Raw genomic sequence first — 21802 nt, 5'->3', positions numbered from 1 at the left:
TGTAGGGAGACACTATACAACCTCATTCAGGATAAGACCATAATACTACACTCACTTGAGCTTACTAGTTGTGATAGGCATGGAGCCAGTGTACAGGCAATGTTCCTCCAGCTCATCCCAGGCCTCAGACAGGAGCTAAAATGCAACCAAAGGAACTACTGCATATTTTACCCCTTCAAACACAGATATGCCACCATGCATAGGGCTAATTTGACATTAATCTGATCACTTTTATCCACAAACCAGATAAAGAACCTCAAGAGGGAAAAATCCAAATATTTCTGAACAGATGCAACTCAGTTCTCCAAGCTGTTGGCCACCTGGACCATTCCATGAAGGAGGTCTTTACACATTTAACAGAGGAGAAAAATCTTGCCTCGTTAGGTTTTAAATTCTTTGCATTCCATCGTGCTCTTGTTAGTTTTTGCCATTACCATTAATGTAATCACTTCAACAGCGGATATGCTCCAGTAGCAAAGGTATTAGTAGGTACTACGTGTAATCAGAAGAGGAATGAGTTTGACCTCGCTGATGTATAGAAAAAGCCAGGAAGAGTGAGGGATGGATAAATATGTATAAATCAGTATTGAAATGGAACGTGACAGCTCTTTACCATACTTTTGAGGAATCAGTAGAGATGGAGTTATGTGCATTTTCTGTCTGCCACATGGGAAATTCTAGGCCTAGATCAGCAACACAACATGCAAATGTGAAAAAAAAGACATGAAACTGCCCAAATTGTTCTATGGAATCATTTTCTGTGCCCTGTTTAAATGTGACAACAGAGTTATTAAATCAGAGATAATAAGAGAGCTTGCTCACCAGATGGGTGTAAGTACAACCCCCCAGGCCTCACTCCCTCCCCCCACCCCCCATTTTCCAAGTTCATGAACCTGCAGAGAGACATTATAGATAAATGGGGAAAGTTTTCAAATAATTAAACAAGAATAAATCGGTACATTTTTAGGCTTGATTTTCAGAAATAAGCATTTATCTCTGACCCTGCAATTTAGAACAGAAAGCATACTGACATTGATTTCACTGTAAATTGCAGGATCAGAGACTCGAATTCTACCTACAAAATATGCATGTATGGGTGCACGTGCAAAGCATAAAGTTGTGAGCACAATCTCTTGTTTGCACACAGTTGTCCACATTGAACAAACAAGTGGACACATTTTGTCGATGTAATTACCTTAGTGTGCTCCTGGGTGCATGTTTTCCGTGCAGAACTTAAGCAGAGAGTTTTTAAAAGTTGGTGCTGAACAGCTCTCCAGCTTTCTATATACAGAAATGCATAATTAAGGTCACAATAATACCCTCCCTCAGTCATATGAAATGACACATATGTAGGTTCTTGTCAGGTTTCCCACGGTTAGCGTGCTACATTCATGGTTCTCAATTCAACAAATCTATTCTACTAGGCAGATCACAATATTGTAAGAATGACCTGTAGAATATTTTTCTAAACAATTTATATTTGGAGACAGTAATGGTATCAAATTAGAAATAAGCTAATTCGAGACATAATTCTCCTCCATTGACAAACATGAAAATATAGTCAACCTAAATCCACCTTATCAAAATTAGGATGTGAATTCTAATTAGTTCTGAACAAACCTTAGCAGTCTCATTTCAGAGAGATTCATGCAGATATTTTCTTAGTTTCACACTCCCTCTGAATTTCCCTTTGCGTGAGTCAGCTTTGATCAAATCGGAAGCCTCCAGGTGAAATTCAGTCAAAACTGCCAAGTTTCACCAATGTGAAACCACGTAAAACTGCAAACTCTTCACTGGGCCATGAACCAGTTTCACCTGCCATGGTATATGAAACTTAGCACACCTTTCCAGGAACTTGGTCTGAGTCTCAAATATGCTACAAAATCTTAAATGCTGGGCAGGTTTTGCATAGCTTTGCATTTCATTGTAAATAATGAACACAGCTGCAATTACTACTAAGTTTAAACATAAAAGGAAAGATGGAACTGGTGAAACAACCAAATAGGAAAGCATTTTATAAAGGCTAAAGGAAGTTGTGATTTCTGAGATTGCACCACGATGGCCAGCAAAGCATTTTCCCTTGGAAAACATCCTTTGAGGATTAGGGAAGAGTAAAGGATAAGAAATCAAAAGTCACTTGCTGGGCAATTAGTTGCTTTGAGTGAGCATGAGATGGCTTAATTAGGCAAGGCTTGAATATGCACCAAATTGCATTCAAACCTGTTCCTCTGCTTCTCACCACAGGTTGCCAAGATGAATAGCACTGTCAATAAAATGACTAGGAGGACAGCAGTCTGGAAAATAGAGAGAGCAATGAATAAGAAACACAGAAGCAAAGAACCTCTGCCTGTCTTCTTCCCTGGGGTTCAACTGGCAACACAACCTCACGGTCAATCAGAATGCTGGTTTTGCTTTGGATAGCATGGCACATATCACTGGGATGCCATATGCATTTTATTACACAAACCTCTTGTCCCCAGATAGGCCCTAATTCAGACCTTACAACAATGTGCCACACAATTAATGTGCAAAAGCTGCATTGCTGTGAGCCCAAATCCTGGCTGTCCATGACTGCACAACATCCTACGTAGATAAACCCTACCACGAGCAAAAGTAAATCTCTACAAGACATGGGGCATCTTGTCAAAGAAGTATACACACTGAAGTACACCAAGCATCCCCCTCATCTTTGGAAATGCCAACTCTTCAAATCCGGCAATACTGGGCCTACAGGGTAGGGATTTCCAGGTTTTAGAGGAGCCAAGAGCAGGGCATAAGAGCCAACTCTGGTAAGGCCCTTCCTGACTGTCTCCTTTTTCTACTTACCTACACGACTTTGCCCCTGGTATTGGTAAGCACCTGAAGGGAGGAAATCTTTTGGCCTGACAGTATGTGTACGGGCATATATACATGTGTAACAAGAGAGTAATATGCTATCCACTTTGAGCTAAATCCTGCCCTCACTCACATCCATGTAAGTCCATAGATTACGACTGGGTCACAGAAGTGTTGAGAGCAAGTTTGTCCCTTGGGTTTCTTTAAGGACCAATATGGCTATGGTTGTTATCTCTGTTTCTGTTTATCCAGAGCAGGCTTTGCCAGAATCCAAGCATAGCTTGGGGTAGGGTATATGGTAAGATTCAGCTCATTCGCAGTGTTGCTTGTTGGCGTCAAAGGCCAACAAAGGCCCATTTCTGCATGTGGCTCTGTTGATTAGTAAGCCAAGCTATCTGGAAATACGCAGCGCCCTATGAATCATACAAGGGGCAGAAAGCCTGGGGTGCTGGTTCTGCAGTAGGTGGACATGTACAAAGGAGAGACAAGCTTCAGTAATAGCCACCAGGAATTACTCCACATCCATCCTGGCTGGATCGGATCCGGGCCCCAGTTAAACTTTAACCCACTACTGCCTCCTGTCTCCAGTCCAGCCATTGGCTTTTTCTCTTTTCTGTCCTGGGAATGGTAGGGTTAGTTGACACTACACAGGCTCTGCTGATACAGCGACACCAGCAGAGCCCCATAGTGTAGACGCAGCATATCCCAATAGGAGGAGGAGTTCTGCCAGTGTAGTAACACCACCTCCCCAAACAACATTGCTTCTGTCAACATAGCTACTCTTCTGTAAGCATAGCTGCGTCTACACTGGGAGTTTTTCTGGCATAGCTGGGTGTGTGTGTGTTTTTTTCACACCCCTGACCAATATACCTGTGCTGACAAAACTTTGTCATGTAGACCTAGCTTCACTATACCTTACCCAGTCACTTCCTACCCCTAAACACTGTATTGTTCTCCCTATAAACAAGAACATATAATTGGAAATGCAGCCAAACAATGGCTAGATCTTTTAATTTAGTTAAAAGTATGTATTAATTGTAGTCATTTTTACCAGTTTGGCAATACATTTTAAAAAAAATATTAAAATAATGGGTCTTTCGATCATTTATTAGCTCCCAGGAAGAAAAGCCAAGGCTTTTGCATTAAGCATTGCTCAGGTGCAATTGGGTCTGTCATCAGATAATTTTATTTTTATTGTGTAGCCTCTCGTCCTGACCCAGCTTTAAGCACCCCTCATCATTGTCACTGCCAGAACAAGAAGTTATGTAACTATCTGTAACCATAGCAGCAGCAGCAGGAGACAACAATAGCATTGTCTGGATGTATCCATCATCATCCATCATCGGTTAGTACTGAGCACTGAAATGTTACCATAAAGAAAAACCTGGGAAAGGAGAGTAGATTTATATTTGTAGCAGCCACAGCTCAGATGGGGACAGGGAGGAGGAGAATTTGGAACAAGGCAGTTCACCTTCCTAAAATGAAAGAAAGAAAGAAAAACTCCTTGGTTAACTATTTACTACTTGAGCTATATTAATATTAATTAACAATTAGAGTACTGGCTAGTTCCCAGGTAAGTGGCACCAGGGAATGATATGTTTTTAAAGTTGTGGGTTCACTTCACAAGCCAAGATGTTAAGAGATTTTCCCATACTACTAGTGTTTCACTTTCTTCAAAGCAGTCTTCTACCATAGAAAAGGCTGCCATTCTTAATATAACAAATCTCTTCCAATGGCCTTTTGGAAGGCCAAAAATATCAGACACTGAGCCACTGGTAAAAAGTAAGAAGAACATTGGTTGATCCTAGCTGGTCACTATCAATCTCTTTACTTGATGGACTGTATTCTAAACAGTTACATTAACATACAAGCAACACAACCAACACATTTTTACAGTATGTCGACACTAAATTATTCAACCATTTTTAAAAACCATCTCCCTAGCTCCAGTCATATATATTGGTCCTATATATTGATGATGGCTCTTATGTTAAATTGACAAGACCTGCCTTTGAATGTCATTCATCAAGTTGTCCACCCTTTGTGGCATGAGTAGATCTACTGCACAGTCTCCTTTTTTGTCCCCTTTATTTTATTTATGTTTCCTGGTACTCTTACGATCAAATTCTGTCCTCAGATATACACATGTAGCTCCCATTGAATGCAACACTGTCATTACATCAGAGTCATTCCTTAGGTCAGACCATTTTTTCTTGAGTGTCTGCAAAGTGCCTAGTATAAAGAAAATGCTGCTGTTAATAAATAACAATAGCCACAAATCTGGAGTAACCTCATTGACTCCAGATGCGAGCAGATTTGGCACTACATGAATTGTGCATTCCTATCAGAGGCACAATTCAGTCACTGTTTTACAGAAAGTTAACTGTATGTGTGATTAACCCAGTAAACAACATTCTTAGTTTAAAAAAAACCAGTCATTCGGGGAAATTCTTATGTCATTGCCATAATGGGTGGATCAGTCGACCACCCACTTCATTGGAAATAGAGCCATCTCTTCCCAAAATCAGGTTCTAAGACTTACAATGCAGTTCTCAAACAAAGGAGATTTTGACTTCTATCATCCTGGTTTGCATTTACATCCCGTTTGGCCTTATTTAAAAGCAAAAACATCTGACAACTATTCCATGGCTAAGAAGGTAGAGCAGGATTTTATGCTGTATCTATTTTATGTCCCACTCCCCAGAGTATCTATATAACTCTGCTGATTTTCCAACCATAATAAAAGTGGGATTACGTCTACACAGATCTTCCTGTTCTAAGCAATAATAGCTTGCTTTTCTCTTGCAGTAAAACAAAAATCTTTACCAAGGCTCAAGTTTTCCCATAAAGATCCCAGGAAGACTAGGACTGGTCACTAAGACCAGAAACCGATTTCAACACATAGATGCCCAGTTGAGTCAAGAGGAAGCCACCACTAACCTGCCAGAGATCAAAGCAGCTAGGTAAAGCCCAAGAGGACGGCAGAGTGGAGCAGGAGGTTCAGAGAGGAGGATGATGTTAGAGCAATAAATAGCAGATGGTTCACAAACTTTTTTCCCCTACTCAATTCTAGTCAAAACTACCCTAGGTTCTGCTCCCACAAATTCAGTAGCTTCTTAATCATGAAGCAGTTGCGTTGAACATTCTTCCACTTTCTATTGCTGTAGCTTTTATGGCTTGTTGATAAGGGAGCTGTCCAGCAAGAAAACAATCATCAACAGAACTCACTGGCAACACTAATTGGCCTCAAGTATCAGAGGGGTAGCCGTGTTAGTCTGGTTCTGTCTGCAGCAGCAAGAATCCTGCACTGTTATACCTTATAGAGTTTTTTGAGCTTTTGCAGTTTTGTGGGTGAATACCTTTCCTTGATACAAGCAGTGGACTGTTTTGGCCTAATTGGCCTGTGTTTAGTGCTAACCTGAGAGGAGCAAAGGTAACGTTACAAAACCCTACCACTCATGGCTCGTTGCCACATACCTACACATCAGTGAAAAACTAAAGACATTCTCCCTCTTTCTCTATCTTTGAAGTTTCATGATCATTATGTTTTATTTCTTTATTTATTTCTGCAACTGACAACCCACATACTGCGTACCCAGAGAGGGGTAATTGCTGTCCAAGCTTATTTGCTTTCTGAGTCACAATTAAAGTAGCTCAAGCTTGGAAATTCACCCGAGCACATCTTCAGACACCATAAACTATTATTTTACTTATACAGTGCCAAATGGGCTATAAGAAAGAGCACAAGAATCCTTGCTTCAATTAGCTTGCAAAACATAAGGGCCTGATCCAAAGCTCATTGAAGTCAATGGGAGTCTTTTCATTTTCTTCAGTGGGCATGGGATCAGGCCCTGAGTAGGCAGTGAATGGATGAAAGAAGAAGAATGAGAGGAAGAAAAATTAAATAAAAGCTACTTATTGAGATGGGAAGCACATGGCTTGTGAATTTCACATTTCTTTTCTTCTATTTTCCCAACACTTCTTTGATGGGGCACGAGAGCTTCAAGGGATTCTGGAAGAGATGTATTATAAGGAGGCACCTGAAACAGGTGATGTTGGAGTCACAGAGAAGGTTTCTGGGGCAGTAGGCTGCAGGCACAGAAACCAAAGTGGGAGGAGGAGGTCAGCCTGGAAGCAGTGCATCAGCCACAGGATTCCATAGGACGCTAACTCAACCAACCAGTGCTCAGTGATACTGGGGTGGAACATTAAGGCCTCCTTCTTGTGTCTTTAAGTTCATTCTCTTTCACTGAAGCCCAGGTTGTCCCCCTCTCTTCGTTTTGGTCAATCGGACGGTCCGTTCTCAGCTCTGCAATCAGGAAATGCTTTCAGTCTTAGTTTTGAAAAAAGTATCTTATACTTTACACAGGAGTGGATACTTGTGACCCAAAGACCTCTTGATGGCAATGGGCAGAGGGCACAGGGGTACCCAGGGGTGCAGAGACCCCTGGGTTCACCAAAAGAATGCCATGTAAGGTCTCTAATGAAAGCCTGTGGCACATTGGTTATCAGAAGCATTGCGAGATGTATGCACAGAAAATATGTGAGGTGTTATGTATATATACTGAAAATTATGTTCTCTAGGCCTTCTAGTTAAAGGTGACCCAGAGGCAGTGTACCTTGAGACAGACTTCTCCAGACAGGAGATAGAAGCCACTTATTTCCCTGGTGGTACAATGGATGTCTGTAAGCATACTGAATCAATTGCCAGTGAAGAATTTGTAGAGACGTCAGAAGGAAACTGATGGGAAGAGGCAAAGAACAGGGGGTGACCCTCTTTTCAGGGGAAGATCAAAGGTCTGGTCTATCTAGGGTACAGATGAACCCCCAGGTATCATTCGATTTGTGAAGACAGGTGGTTAGCGGGCTTAATCTCAGGAAAAGGGGAATTTCAGCCATCTTGGTTGAAAACTCTGGAAAGAGACTTGGGGTAAACTATCCTTTAGGAGACTGGGGAATGTCTTGTGAGTTAAGTTTAGGCTCTAGAAAGTGTGTCACGGTTTTATTTTATATATACCCATTTGTTTCCAATATTCTTACTTTAGATCATTTGAATCTCTGTTCTTTGATGATAAACTTATTCTAAGTGCTGTGTGAAGCAGAGTGGTGATGCTGAATAAACACTAGGAAGCGGGTCTGAGTAAGAGTCTGAGAGCTCTGTGAGCATTCAGTGGAACAGAGGTTGGGCTCTCCAGAGGGATGCTGGGAGATTAGGTGTGCCTATCGCTAACCTGTACAGAAAGAACAAGGCCTGTGGTAGCCTGAAGGCAGCGCTTGTGTTGCCAGAGGCTGGTGGAGTCAGGAAGCTGATCCACAGCAGGCACAGACTAGATTTCCTCATACTTTGGGCAGGTGGTAGCGAGGAGCCTCACAACCCTGCCCCCCCGCCCCCCGGGGAGAGTCACAGTGCTAAAGTAAAGGATCATTTCATCAAGTCATCAAGGATCATTGGAACTCCTTTCAAGCATCATTAGAGCTCCTTTCCAGCACATTCAAAAGAGGGGGCGAGAATAAAACCCATAATCCAGCAGGGCTGGCTATGTTCCCATTCGTAAAATGATCAATCACTAATTTTTCCCTGTGGCTGCACCATCCCCGGAGCACCCACAGAGTCGGCGCCTATGCTAACAAATTCAGTCTGAAAGGAAGATCACCCTGTTTTGATTAGAAATAAGGTAGATGGATAAACTCTGTCTACATTTAAATCATGTCCCATACGCACCTTAAGTGGGTTAGAAAATTCCACAGAACCAAGTCAAATTCATTTAACCAATATTACACGTGATTTTACTCACAGTTTGCCAGATCTTAAAATGGCATGATGGTGAGAAATGTGTTCCACTTTCAGCTGAGAAATAGAAAAAAAAAAAAACCCACCCGCACACACACTTTTTTCTCAGAAAGCGGTTCATTTCAACTGAGAAGAAGAGCTGAGTTCCATCGTGAAAGCACAGTTAGGGATTTCCACGTTGTTAAGTAGCAGCAGTGCGCTATGTTTATGATAATCTGTACTACAGGAGAAAATCTTCTTTTGTCAGTAGAAGGAAACACCATGGGGAGGGGAGGGATTTGCCTTAAATTCCATGCTGATATAAAAAAATGCATTGGTTTTGCTCAAAAAGTGCAATTGTAGAAGCCCATGCAGTGCTAAGAGAGCAGGAAATCAGACTTCCTTTTCTGTGCTGTCTTCTCAACCCACAAGCAGTTTCCTTAGCAAAATATTTTCAGAATATCACAGAACTTATAACGTAACCTGCTACAGTAAATCTGCCTGTTAGGCATTAAGCTAATGTTAGGGCCTGTTCCTGTGTGGCTCTGTGTATTGGCAGTTGAAGGCTCTCAACATTGGGCAGTTTCATGCATTGAGTCCAGTTTAATTTCTATCTGCAATTCTGCCAGTTACAACCAGGAAAAATATTTATGACATAACTGCATGATTTGTTTACTTGAGAAGGTTCAACTGAACACCTGGATTTTGCTCACGTCCCGTTTTTTTCTTATGCACAGTTTTGTAGCTGGCTTGACAGAGACACAAGTAGGTCAAGTGACTTGGCCAAGGTTGGAAAGGAAGCCATTGGCTCAGACAAGATTTAGAAGATCCCGGGATCCTTTTGGCTTCTGTTATTTGCTATTATCCAGACCACATGGTGTGCCTCAAGGACAGTTTAAGAGTGTGCTCTGTGAAATCTTGCTTCTGTGTCATTGCTGGATTATTTCCAGTGACAAACATTGGCCGCTCACTATGCTCTCTCAGCAGCACTATTCAGCTGATTACTGTCTGCTCTCAGTTACGCTGGTGTAAATCCATAGCAGTGCCACTAAACGCAAGCAGAGAAAATCTGTCGTAAGATGCACCTGTTCAACTTCGTTGATTTCAACAGTTTCATGATTGTAAATAAGGGCAATATAGGATCTACTTGAATTATTTCAGATTTACATGGGATTAACTGAATGCCCATAGTTTTTCTGACATCACCTGGAAAGCATCCTAGTCAAATAATTTATATTCCTGTTACCTGAGTAACTCATTGGCAGTGCATTGCACTGCCTTACCAAAATGGCTACAGATATTTCTCCTAAAAAACTCCATGTTTTGCATTAGTGATCTCTTTCTCATGGGGAACACATTGAAGAGGAAGTAGGCTTCATTGCTATTTGTTAGTAAAGTGCTTTGAGAAAGTGCCATAGAATTGAAAAATGCACTATATAATATGGCACAAATTCACCAAAGTGCTTTAGGAACATTCGTAACTTAAAGCACATGAGCAGTGCATTGACTTAAATGGGATCTAGGCACACACACAAGTACCTTGCTGAACCAGGGCTGATATATTTATCACAGAATTGAATCTTCTGCGGCAGAAAACAGCAGCCATCACAATTCTAGTTTAGGGGGTGATATCGAGTACAAAGCAAACCCAGGAACATTATCCATTTGAAACTATACAGGGAATATTTTATGGGAGTGGCAAAATATAATTATCCAGGGTGAAAATCCTAGTAAAACTCCCATTAACTTCACAGGAGGCCAAGCTGTTATCCCCAATCTTTAATGATCACCAATGGTCAGAAGATTGGTTTTCATTCTGAAAATTGGGGTGGGAGGGAAGCACTTTGGTGCTTTTTTTTTAAATAAAATAATGTGTAAAAAGAACAAGGTCTTTTGGAGCTAGCAAGAATTAAGAATTGGGTCTACTACATTTCCAGGGAGCTCTCACCTGCCACATAAGAGACATCACAGATCAGCTTCTTTCTTAAGAATGAGGATGTACCATCTTCCAACAAGAAAATCCACATGAGGATTCCTTTTGTTTTTCATTTCGCTGAACCTGAAGGCATAATTGACTCAAATGTACGACTTTTTGTGAGAACCACATGGTTAAACACATCATAGGGAAAATGAGAATGACCGGCTTTGTGATGGTCTTTGCTGCTGCCATTCATCTACTTACGTCTTTGGTATCCCACTGGATTTCATTTGTCTGTCATGCTCTTGCCAGGAATTGTCTTACAGCCCATTCAGAAATCAACCTCTCCCTGCCTTTTAGAAACCTTTGACTCAGTTCCCCATCCATGTTGATACATGTTGCCAAAAATGTACATGGAATGTAAACTGTGGTGATCTTGGAACATTTGTGGTTTGAATATCTCTATTAATCATTTGGCCCCTAAGGCCTAGGCCAAAATTCTCAAATCCAGTTAGCTAAAGTTGGGCTCCTAAAGCCAGATATAGTGCTAAATAATAGCTAAAGCTAAATAAAAGGCCTCATTTGCAAAGGTGCTGAGCTCCTGCTGCTCTCATTGACTTCAGTTGGCTTTGTTGGCATTTCAACACCTCTGAAAATCAGGGTAACTATTTAGGTGCCTAAATCTGGATTTAGGAGCCTAATTTTGGGTCCCAATTTAAATTTTTTTGGCCTTAATGAATTTTAAATTGGAGAGGAAAAAGAGAGAGAGAGAAAGAGAGAGAGCTGTCAAAAATAAATATTTTGCAGCTTGCCCTATTCTTTCAGTGACTAGCATTTAATATCTTTGATGATCACTTGCTGAAAGTTTGTCATGTTACCTGAGTCCTATGTTATCCCATATACACAAGGTGCACAAATTGTATTTCTCTGCATGGCGGAATACACTTTGAATTTATATCCTCATTCTTTCTTTCTGAACTCACTAGCATCTGAAGCCGGTGACATCTGTACAAATTAGCACCTGGCCTCTCTTCTTAACTAAGAGGAAATGTACCAGGTGTTCATTTAGTAAATCAATTTCCATGATAAAGTCAAGGATATTAAAAAGAGAAAGAGATTACAGAGAACTGGTCTCTCACAGGAGCAGACAGAATGGCAGCCAGCCATTGTTCCAAAGACGGCATCAGCACTGAGAATCAGATGACTAAGCTCCTGATAATGAATGAAATATTTTTACTAAGCTGAAGAAATTCTGGCACCAACCATAGGAGCTCAGAATACAAAAAGGGAGCAGTCTGAAGGGCGTGTCTGAAGGACACCAACACATAACCTTCTCCTTACAGGAAAGTCCAGTGCCCAGAAGGGAAGAGACTGGTGATGGTGGGGGAATGAGAGCAAATGAGAGTAGACACTTTCTGCTTGACCAATGTAATAAAAACTAACTGTTAATTTGTTAGACTCTCTGCTGGGTGGCGAAAGTCTATTCTAAAGGACTGAAGATGGAAATGGAGATTAAAGGTTAGTCAAGTCTGCTGAAGCATCCACCAAAAGCATTGTCTTTTCAGGTATTCTCCCACCTTGACTTGCAGAACAAACCAAAGGAGACAAAGAAAAATCAATAGGAAATGCACGCCAAGAATGGGGGGAAGGATGCAAGTTCCACGTTCAAGTTTTCTCCAAACTCCATCACTTTTATGTTTAGTTTGGCAGATGTCCACTAGGGCTCCCTCCTTGCTTTCACTGTGATCACAGGACATGCAATAAGAAGATGCCAACCAACCCAAAAGAGCTCATTGCCTGGAGCATGGGGGACAAGAGGAGTTCTTGGGCCTGGTCTACACTCCGAGTTTATCTCAAATTTAGCAGCGTTAAACTGAACTAACCCTGCACCCGTCCACACAACGAAGCCCTTTATTTCGATATAAAGGGCTCTTAATATTGATATCTGTACTCCACCCCGATGAAGGGAGTAGTGCTGAAATTGGTATTGCCTTTTCGAAATAGGGTTAGTGTGTCCGCAATTCGATGGTATTGGCCTCCGGGAGCTATCCCACAGTGCACCATTGTGATTGCTCTGGACAGCAATCTAAACTCAGATGCACTGGCCAGGTAGACAGGAAAAGCCCCGCGAACTTTTGAATTTCATTTCCTGTTTGTCCAGCGTGGATCTGATCTCTGTATGGGGAGATGAATCTGTTCTATCAGAACTCTGTTCCAATAGACGAAATGCCAAAACATTTGAAAAAATCTCCAAGGCTATTATGGACAGAGGCCACAACAGGGACTCGACACAGTGCTGAAACTTAAGGAGCTGAGACAAGCATACCAGAAAGCCAAAGAATAAAATGGACGCTCACAGAGGGAGGGTCGACTGACAACTGTAGCTCTCCCACAGTTCCCGCACTCTCTGAAAACCATTTGAATTCAGGCATTGGGAGCTCAGCCAAGAAGGGTCAAAAACATTGTCGTGGGTGGTTCAGGGTTTAAGTTGTCGCCCCCCTGCCCCTCCCTCCGTGAAAGCAAAGGGAAAAAAAAAATCCTCTCTCACCTTTTCTCAATGTCACTGTATGTCTACTGGATGCTGCTGGCAGACGCGATGCTGCAGCTGTACACAGCAGCATCCCCTTCCTTTCCCTTCCCTTGCGGATGGCAGACGGTACAGTAGGACTGATAGCCGTCATCGTCGTCCTGTGAGTGCTCCTGGCTGGCCTCGGTGAGGTTGGGCGGGGGCGCCTGGGCAAAAATGGAAATGACTCCAGGTCGTTCTCTTCTTTAAGCTTTGTCTAATGGAAATTCACTCCTGCCTGGAATATCATGGCAGCTGGAGGCTGCCCTCCCCTCCCCGCTTTGATCTCTGCTTGCAGAGGCAATAAAGTCAGTGTTGTTTCTTATTCATGAATTCTTTATTACTTCATCACACAAATGGGGGGATAACTACCATGATAGCCCAGGAGGGGTGGGGGAGGAGGGAAGCAATGGGTGGCGTTGTTGCAGCAGCACCCCCTAGAATGGCATGCAGCTCATCATTTCTGCGAGATGTCTGGGGCTCTGACCCAGAGCAGCCATTTGCCTCTCTGGTTCTTTAGTAGGCTTGCCTGATATTCTAGGCAGAACTGACTCTCCATTAGACAAAACTTAAAGAAGAGAATGACCTGGGGAGTCATTTCCATTTTTGTCCATGCCCCCACAACCGACCTCACCAAGGCCAGCCAGGAGCACCCATGACAGCAGCAAACAGTACAGTATGACTGGTAAGACATCATTACCAACTTGCAAAGCAGCAGACGGTACAGTAGGGCTGGTAACTGTCTTTGCTAACTTGCAAAGACAAGGGGATGCTGCTGTGTAGCGCTGCAGTACCGTGTCTGTTAGCAACATCCAGTAGACATATGGTGACAGTGAAAAAAGGCTGAACGAGCTCCATGGTTGCCATGCTATGGTGTCTGCCTGGGCAATCCAGGAAAAAGGGCGCAAAATGATTGTCTGCCATTGCTTTCACAGAGGGAAGATTGACTGACAACATTTACCCATAACCACCCATGACAAATTTTTGGCCCCATCAGGCATTGAGATCTCAACCCAGAATTCCAATGGGCGGGGGAGACTGCAGGAACTATGGGATAGCTACCCACAGTGCAATGCTCTGGAAGTCGACACTAGCCTCGGTACATGGACACACACTGCCGAATGAATGTGCTTAGTGTGGCCGCGTGCACTCGACTTTATACAATCTGTTTCCAAATATCGGTTTCTGTAAAATCGGAATAATCCCATAGTGTAGACTTACCCTTGGACTGAGTTCATGTCGGCTATAACACCAATGAACCCGTGCCATGCAACCACACTGGAAGCCTGGGACAGTACAGCTGTTCAATTTCACAAAAAGGGGATGTTGACAAGTATGTGGAAATTCGAACACCTCTGATTAGGAAGCAGTTATTATTGCAAATATTCTGACTCTAGCGGGAAAACTTTAGCAAAGAGGAAGAACTTGAAACATGACCTGAAGGGCACTAAACTGTAACTAAGGCTTTGTCTACACTACAAAGTTGTGTTGACAAAAGTTATGCTGCTTTAATTAAACTGTTGTTGCATGTCCACACTATTTTCCTTGTATCAGCAGAGCGCATTGGCACTAGCAGCTCTTGCATTGACACAGAGAGCAGTGCACTGTGGGTAGCTATTCTACTGTGCAACTGGCTGCAGGGTGCTTTGGGAAGGGTTTGCAATGCTTCATAGGGTAGGTACACAACATCACATCACATCACATTCTCAATCAGGTTTCATGGTCATCACTAGATTGCTATCTGCTTTTCAACTGAAGTGTGGGAGAATGGAGGGAGTGTGTGTGACAGGGACGGTGGAGGAGAGAAAGAAAGAGTATGTGTTGGGGAAGTGTGTGTGTTGTGGGAGACCGAGTGTGTCGTCATGCTGTCTCTCTAAGCTCAGATAGCAGCCTGACCAACCAATCCTGAGGCAGCCCCCGGCTTTTCACAGCACAACAGTCTCTCCTCCCATACCTCTCACAGCAGCAGCTTGCTCTGCCTGCCTGCCAATTTCACATGAATGGCTCTGTGATCCCATCCGGTGTTCCTGCATGGCCTCCTCAGCTACTGGGGGCAGCATCCTCAAAAGCTCTGTTTGCTTTCCACGCTGAGGAATGTCAAAGCTTCCCGGCGCTTTGAAAGGGGAGTCGCATTTGCCTGCAGGGCAGCCAAGTTCAAAACAGGGAGCAGAGCAGTTACGGTGGGCATTGTGGGATACTGGGGGAGGCCAGTTCTGGTGATATAATGAACGGCGACATCTACACTAATGTTTTGTCACTTTAACTTTGCTGCAAAAAGCTTTACACCTCTTGTCAAGATAGTTTTATTTTGTCAGGAAAACAGCAGAGTTTTGCCGCCCAAAGTAGCTTTGTAATGTGTGCACCTCCACTGTTTTGTCGGCAAATGCTGCCGTTTGCTAACAAAACTGTGTAAGGTAGACAAGGCCTTGGTCTCGTCTCTTCTGGAAGTTGGTTCCACAGCCAGATCTCCTTGATCAAGAATATCTTATCTCCTGTTCTTACATGCTTTTCCCTGGGTTGTGCAATTTACAATGCTAACTTCAGATGGTTGTTTTCTGAATCACGTACTGAGGTGAATAACCTGAAAAGAAAAGCAGGTGCAGAAAGTTGTTTTTGTTTTCAGTAGAACAATCCACGTGGCTAGATTAGGAATCAATCCAGAATCCTGAAGGTGACATAAAAATTAGGAACAAGTGTATCCAAATGATTACATTAAAAAGGGACCTGCATTCTTCTCACAGACCAAACTAGAATCACACTGAACACACTTACATAGGATCTGAGTCCAGCTTTGATCTTGCACTGGTTTTAAACCAGTGTAACTTCTCTATTAACTTTAGTTTATGTCAGTGTAAACAAGATCAGAATCAGACCCCCAGATGTCAAACTGGTGCCAATTTCCTATTACACCAGTTCTCCCTATCCTGAAGAGCTTTATAAACAGGAAACTCAATGTAAAGTCAGAATTCTCACATTAAATTCCAGAGCCGAAGTCCAAGGCTGCTGTGGAGAAACGGCATCTATAAAACCTTCATTAATTCTTTCATGAAGCTTTGAAGAGCCGCTGTGCAACTATTAGCTGATCTTATTTAACAAACAGTGATGCAGGTGCCGCGTGTTTGTGACTGAGCAGGTGATGATTTTCTCTCTGCTGCCACCAGTCAAGGACTTCCAGCTTTCAGGCTCCACTGACTTTAGGCCCAAGAGGTCAGCGTGTAGGTGTTCTGAGGCCCAGGCTGTAGTAGGGGAAAGGGTAACATTATCTTCATTGATTTCTAGTTCCAAGAGCTATTTTTCGTTCACACTTTGAAAAGGAAAGACTATCAGATTGTCTCGCAGCCAGGTAATGGTGTGGTTTGTTTGATCACATTGTATTTTGTGTCCAGAGAGGCCAACATGATTGTTGTGTTTAACTACAGGAATAGGAAACTAGTCAGGTTTTATTTCCCTCTCTGAGGCCCAGAGCCAAAGCCCATTAACGGGAGCATTTCCAATTACTTCAATGGGCTTTGGATCAGGCCCTTAGGGACAAATTGTGCCCACAGATAATGGGAGTTGTACACATGCGCCTTCTATGTAAAAATAAGTCCAATGAGGGATTCTAAACACCCCAAAGTTCAGGTACAGTTGGATTTAGGGGTTTGGCTTGTCCAATGATAAGAGAGAGAGGCCACTAGCAAATTTGGATCTGGATCCCAGTTTGGATTTTGAGATGATACCTAAAACGTTCACATAAATTATGTGCCAAAGAAGCGACTTTTGACCTCAGCACTAGTGTGACCTGATCGTGAGCACAGACTTCAAAGTCTGTTGGCCACTCAGACTATAAACAGCCAGCTGAGCTAACTGCTCTTCTCAGAAGCCCCTCACAACTCTTAAATCCATTTCTGTGATGTTTCTTGTCTAATTGGGTTCTTACACTACACTGTCAGATTTCAGCTCTGATCCTCTGTTCTGTTAAGGGCCACAGGACTGAAGCAAGGGGAGAGCTTCAGGGACCTGGCAGCCTCTTCTTCCTCTAGCATTCTTGGTTAAACATAAGGTGACCAGACAGCAAGTGAGAAAAATCAGATGGGGGTGGGAGGTAATAGGAGCCTATAGAAGAAAAAGACCCCAAAATCAGAACTGTCCCTATAAAATCGGGACATCTGGTCACCCTAGTTGAACATGACACTACTTCAGATCACACATACTTCAGGATCATTGAGTTTTGGATCACTAAGGCCTGGTCTACACTACGAGGGGGGGGTCGAACTAAGGTACCCGTCCAGACGCGGTGGGGTCGAACTCTGCGGCTCCAAGGTCGACTCCGCCACTGCCATTCGCGGTGGTGGAGTTCCGGAGTCGACCGGAGCGTGTGGGGAGTTCGAACTATCGCGTCTTGATTAGACGCGATAGTTCGAACTCCGAGATGTCGAACTCACCGCGTCGACCTGCGCGGTAAGTATGGACCTACCCTAAGGCTACTCTGTTTAGTAGCCAAAATGGTAAAGCTGAACAGAGATAGTAGGGAAGTAATTAGTAGCAGTAAATGACCGTATATTTGCAAATGGCTGTGACGACATTCTCTCTCGTACTCCTCCCCACCCACCGCCAACAAAAAAGCTGAGGGACAAATTCTCTAAATGAACATCTCATTAACATAAATAGGGTTGCTCAAGGTGTAAATCAGAACAGAATTGGGCTTTAAGAGCCTTATGCTGCACACACTGCCTATATGGAATTCCCATTGACTTAATTGGGAGCTGTGGGTACTCAGATACTCTGAAAAGCAGGCCACTGTTGCATGAACCTAAATATGGATATTGGCAACTATGTTAAGTGCCTTAATTTCTCAGTCTCTGTTTCCTCATCTGTAAAATGGGGATTAAAAATACCTTCCTGAAATACCTCAGCGGGGGCGGGGGAGATGCATAACTGGTTAATGTTTGTGTAACATTTACAAGAAGTTAAATTAATTATCATGATTCAGATCCCATACCTGGAATAATTTAAAGCAGCAAGAGATTCACAGTGACTTCCCATATGTATGCTGCGATCCCTAAGGAACTGGGATGAGTGAACTTGATCTTGTGTCATTTTGAGTACTCAGACTTCATGGTTTGGAATCCTTGATTCAGATGCTTTTGATTTTGTGTTCTGTTTAGGAGCAACTGTAACAGGAGCAGAAAGCCTTATTTGAGGAGAGCTCAGAGGAAAATGCTTACCTTTCAATAGAAATTTTCCAACCAGCTTTAGTGACGAGCACCTTAAAAGAACTGAGATAGAGTAGACAGAGAGAAGCATTCTGATAAATACAATCCATCTACTGCACAAAAGCCATCCACTTGTCACCAGTCTTTCTTATATGGGGGTTTCTATCTCCAGTGCACTGTACAACCTTCACTTTCAATAGAAAGACATTTGTTTAGCTGAATTAGCTTTGCTAGTATGTCATTTAAATCCTTTGCCCCCTTTGCAGCACTTAAAACATTGTAAAACATTAAATAATAAGGGAATAATTAATTATGCAAAAGCGGTTGAAAAACTTTCAGCTACGGAGGGGAAATTTAAAAAAACAGTTCTAGGGGCAGATCCTCTGCTAGTGTAAAATCATCACAGTGCAACCCACTGGTCAGTGTGTATTATGTCCCCTGCCTCTGTGCCTGGTCTGCAAAGGCGAGGTGTCTATTACAACTCCAGCAAGGGAGCTCTAGCTCAAACTGTAGCAGCTCCTGCTTTTAGCTCCGGAGGTCCCTAGTGCAGTCCCTGATGCATTGGCCAAGATGGCAGCCATTACAAAAGCTGTGTTGACTTTAATTTACACCAGTTACACATCTGCCCTCCACAGAACTCACTCAGTCCAACATGAAGTCTACAGGGCTGTGGATTATCATCCCCTGCCAAAGCTAGCTCCAGAGCATGGAACGATCAGAATGATCTCCATATAAAGGAAGCCTAGGATACACATTCACACCGGGGAGCTGTTTGGAAAGAGACCAGTCACATTTTCCAAATGCCATGTAAACCATCCCCCAGCCTTGCAAAACATATTTAGTGAAAGGGGCACCAGCTAAACTAATCTCACACGCCCCTTGGCGGCACAGGTAGATAAGATAAGGACATTGGTTTTTATTGTCACTGGCTCTCTGAAGCAGTGACAACCTATCAGAACTTGCTTGTCCTCTTGTTAAACATGAGATAAATGTGCGGAGAAAGAAAACCCAGCACATCGCTATTATTAACTTTGATAGGAGCAAAAACACCCCATCCCAAAATTAGAAAAATATACTTGCATTTTGCCCTGCTGTCTGCTGCTTGACAGCTGATTCCAAAGATTGTGATCATTACAACCGGGGAAGAAATAATAAGTCTAGAAAGGGAGGGAGATATAGAAGTTATCCTCCGGGCACAACTATCAATGGAGCATCGGTGGGGGAAGGGATGTGTGCCCCTCAAATTTTTCTAATCTGCATCAAGACCAACCATCATGCGTCTGACAAAGTGGGTATTCACCCACGAAAGCTCATGCTCCAATACTTCTGTCAGTCTATAAGGTGCCACAGGACTCTTTGTCGCTTTTCATCTAGTTAGACTAAACCTCTGGTGGTGTACTTTTTAAATAGGAAGAGCACTTCTTCAGTTCAGCCATCAGACCAATAGGCTACCTTTTCCCATTTTGCCTTTACTGAATAAAATAATTCCAAGATGCAAGGATCTGCCATATTCAGGGCAGAGACCATCTGCTACTGTGTGTTTGTACAGTGCAGCATTCCTGGGTGGTCCTCAGGCACTGCTGTAAAAAACATGACAAACAATCATTGCATTTACTCATAAAACCAGGAATGTGGCTGAGGCTGTGGCTGCTACTTCCCGTGCTCAGAAGATCACAGCTTATCGGTGGGAAAAGGCAATGGAACGAAAAGGGAAAGAATAAGAAGCAAGGGAAAACAGAGGAGCAAAAAAAGAATACAAAGTCAGACTGATGTGAGAAGGAACCAGGGATGTAGGCAGACACATGTGTTTCAAAGCTAGGGTGAATTATGGAGCAGGGTGGTATGTGTCACCTTCCCACCAGTAAATTCTTTAAATGGCAGCTTGCAAGAACTTACATGACCAACCTCTGTGTGGCAGGGAGCTTTAGCCAACACTGTCCTTGGACTACCGGAGTGGGATAATATTGATACTGGGATGCCCGGCTCTAGATTAGACAGTGTAACAAAGCAGCTTATCTTCTGATCACCAAGTGTGGCTGCTGCCTCAGTTTCCCCCTTGCTAGCAAATTCCCTCAGCTAAAAGCAAAAACTCTTCCCCTTCTAGGGTGTGCCTTCACTGCAGAGTCAGTCCGGCTGACTGCCACCCAGGTTAGCCCAGCCCTGGTGCGAGCAGATACACTGCAAATATTCTGGTGCTGCACTCCCCTCTGTGTGTCACTAAGACTTCTGGGGGCCTGACCCATGGTCCTCTGTGCTGCAATAAGATGAGCTGCTCTAGTATTCTTTCCCAGTGAATTATGGGGAAACCTGTCTGTATTTCTGGCACACAGTGAGAAGGCATTGGAGGACTATTAGCACTCGAGCGATATAGCCCGTGCCCTCACTGAAAAGTGCATGGGTTACCAGCATGAATGAAATTGGAACCTAGATTTTAGCTCATACCCCCAGCCATGCTAGCTAACCTGGGCTGAAAGCACCACTAAACTTGTATGAAGTTTTCATGTGTGGACAGAAGTGGAGTTAGGGACAACCCTTGTGTCAGAGCCTGAGCTAACTCTCCAGTGAAGATATACCCTAACACAGTCCAGTGCAGCCAAACAAATTCTGCCTTTAGTATTCCCTGGGTCACACGTGCCCTGAGGGTGTCTGCATGAACTCTCACTTTGATGCGGTAAGGTGAAGTTGAGCTTCAGCCAACTCTGTGGAAAGCACATGTCCAGTTCAGGTCTGAAGCCAACTGGGCTTCTTTGCCCAAAACCACTTCTTTCAATTATTCTCAAAGCGCTGTGTCACCTCAAAAAGTCAAACAACTTCCCAGTATTACCAACCTCAAATGGTCAAAAATCATGAGTCAGACCCTCCCAAAACCCATGAGATATTTTTAAAAGGTTTAAATCATGTTTTCCTTGGTCCATCTTCTGCTTTTCAAACTCCCCCCGACCCATCCCAAACATGTGTGACTACAATGTTGCCAACTCTTGCAAATGTATTGGAAATAATGAGATTTTGGCACCTGCTGCCAGAGCGCTCTCTCGGGGACCCAGCCAAAATCAGATTAGGGCCCTATTGTTCTAGGCATCAGGGCCAGCCTTAGGGAAAATGGCCCTCTGAGTGAACTTTTTTTGGGTGCCCTTTAAGTACTGCTTCCCATACAGCGGGCCGCTCAGCATGCAGAGCAGCAGCAGGTGGAGAAGCGGTGGCACTGCAGGTGTCGTGCTGCGGGGAGGGTGAAGAAGGGACGTGTGTGAGTGCCTGGCTCCCACCCACAGCCCTCTTTATCCCCTTCCCCTGCTTCCTGCGTGGGCACAGCCTTTCTGCAGACTCTTGACCATGACACACACACCCCAACCACTGCGCCCTGGGCAGTCACCCATGCCACCGACTGTAAGGCCAGCCCTGCTAGGCACTGAACAAATGCACAGGAAGAGACTGTCCCTGCCCTGAAGAGGCTACTGGAAAGCCCACTAGTGAGCTTGTGACATGGGATTCAAAACTGGGACTCCCCAAACTCCTCTGCT

General features: G+C 43.5%; 1 long non-coding RNA gene across 1 annotated transcript; it reads right to left on the bottom strand.

The window, feature by feature from the left end:
- Positions 1 to 15393: 15393 nt before the first annotated feature.
- On the bottom strand, positions 15394 to 18236 carry LOC120396611. Its single transcript, XR_005593251.1, has 3 exons — positions 18071 to 18236; positions 16063 to 16325; positions 15394 to 15670 (listed from the first exon to the last, which is right to left on the bottom strand). It is a non-coding gene; the product is annotated as an uncharacterized LOC120396611 (long non-coding RNA).
- Positions 18237 to 21802: the final 3566 nt, after the last annotated feature.

Source organism: Mauremys reevesii, linkage group 2, assembly GCF_016161935.1.
Source record: "Mauremys reevesii isolate NIE-2019 linkage group 2, ASM1616193v1, whole genome shotgun sequence".
Classification (NCBI taxonomy): Eukaryota; Metazoa; Chordata; order Testudines; family Geoemydidae; genus Mauremys; species Mauremys reevesii.
The sequence above is the reverse complement of the archived record's forward strand: the minus strand, read 5'-3'. Positions and strand labels throughout refer to the sequence as shown.